This window comes from Polistes canadensis, unplaced genomic scaffold (genome assembly GCF_001313835.1).
Source record: "Polistes canadensis isolate GaletaPanama2010 unplaced genomic scaffold, ASM131383v1 scaffold_318, whole genome shotgun sequence".
In the NCBI taxonomy this organism is placed as follows: domain Eukaryota; kingdom Metazoa; phylum Arthropoda; class Insecta; order Hymenoptera; family Vespidae; genus Polistes; species Polistes canadensis.
In genome coordinates this window covers 106,773-108,982 of record NW_014569865.1, presented here as the reverse complement: position 1 = coordinate 108,982, position 2,210 = coordinate 106,773, and positions in this window count along the sequence as shown.

Below are 2,210 nucleotides of genomic sequence, written 5' to 3'. Positions count from 1 at the left end.
ATTTATTTTTTTCAGAATAACACATTTTTGTATTTTAAAAAACATTCACACGTCATTTAAGTATACAATAACCCCTTTCCCGTTAAATAACATTAATCCTTCTATTTATTTAGTCTGTATTTTTCTYATTTATTATTACTATTATATTATATATGTGAGGGTGAGACTAGCAACCAGAAGGTAAAAAAAAATAATAAAACATTCCACAAATAACAATCAAAAAAAAGAAAGCTATTATAACAGAACGAAGTCTTAATAAAAAGAAAAAGAAGAAGATATTTTTAATATTTATTTTTTTCAGAATAACACATTTTTGTATTTTAAAAAACATTCACACGTCATTTAAGTAAACAATAACCCCTTTCCCGTTAAATAACATTAATCCTTCTATAAAATACCTAAATATTCTATCAAATTTAATATCAATAACATAATATATACCATATAATAATATCTGAAAATATATTCCCTATATAAAAATGATTCCTCCTCTTTTTAAACATCCTCCACGTAAAATCTAATTGCTACAATTCTACGAATTAATTAATTATCAAAATAAAAATACACACACACACAAAAGATCAGATACGATATAATCCATGGGGCACTGATCTAAATTACATCCTACAGAAAATAAAACAGGGTGAACGTGGAAGAAGGTGGCTTCTGGATTGTGGGTCTACAGAGGGGTAAGGAAGGGGGGGAGTTCACTCGGGTTGGGGTGGAGGAGGGCTGTCTTGCATCCTGTCTATGAGAAGGATCATAAAAAGCGACGATGCCGATGCCCGATGAGGCCAGTCCTTCCTCTAATGCACCCTCCCCCCCCATATCCCCCTCCCCACCTCTTTCTACTCTTTCTACTCTTCATCTTGCATGGGCAACGACGTAGAAGATAGAAAAAGAGAGATAGAAGTTTCCTGGTTCACGTAACTCATCGGTACCAACCATACCGATCCGGTGGAGCAGGTACCACACCGTTCGATCAACTATAATCAACTCGAACGCAAACTCGGAACATCCGTTCGGCTAACGCATGCTATGATAAGCACTACTTTTTCTTTTCTTTTTCCTTATTTTCCTCTCGGTTTTCTTTTTTTTCGTTTTCGTTTTCGTTTTATCATCTATCCTTTTTTTCTCCCCGTTCTTTTTATTCTAATATTCTTTGCAAGAAAAAAGAACGATGTATCGATTTTTTAATCAACGTTCTCCACTCTTCCGTTATGCTTTATCTCTCTTTCTTTCTTATTCTTATTCTTATTCTTTTTATTTTTATTTTTTGTTCGTTGTACTGTACGATGATGATGATGATCGGTGATAAGTAGAAAAAAATGTTCTACGAGATTGTTAATTATATTTTCAGAGACAGAAGTGAGAATGAGAAGGATAGAATGAGAGAGTGTGTGTGAGAGAGAGAGAGAGAGAGAGATTGATGAAAAATATGAACGTACAAAACGCATCTGTGTGATTCTTAAGTAAGAGGTTTGTAATGTCGAATGATTCGTAATTATAGACAGTTATATAAGTCAAAGGGAACGTATTGGTATTTATTAGAAAAAATTTTTCGCAATCCTGTATCACCCCCCTTAACCCTCCCCCCCACCCACCTGTTTCACTCTCTCTCTCTCTCTCTCTGTCTGTTTCTATATCCGCGTTTTATCTTTTTTCTACACGGAATCACGAGTCACGAGTGATCACGACGAGGAGTCATTAACGTACACACAACGTGCGTAGCTTTCTACGTAATTACTATTATTGATTTCGGTGTGTGTTAACTGCGAGAAATCTCTATTTATCTATATAGTATATATTATATATATATATATGACGCCAGTGCCGGAAATCAGTCATTGCTAGTAATTCCTAGGCATTACTATGAATGTAAAGAACCTTCAGACGAAGTCAGAAATTGAAAAATTCTGTCAGTTTTTCTTAGGCATCGAAGATAATGTTTTGATATTCTATAGAATATCAAATTAGTATTTAAACAATGTTGAATAGAATACATTTTTGGGTAGAGATATACAAAGTCATAAGCAACACCTCCTCTCCTAAAAACTTTTCAAAGAAATATCAGAGATTGCAATGATATGAATTGTACAACTTTGCTAATTCTTTGAAAAGTTTTGGTATATATTTTGTCTACTAAAAGTGAATAGATTTTAATGATTTTTATATTAAATTAAAGTACATTCTTTTGTCTATGCGTAGAA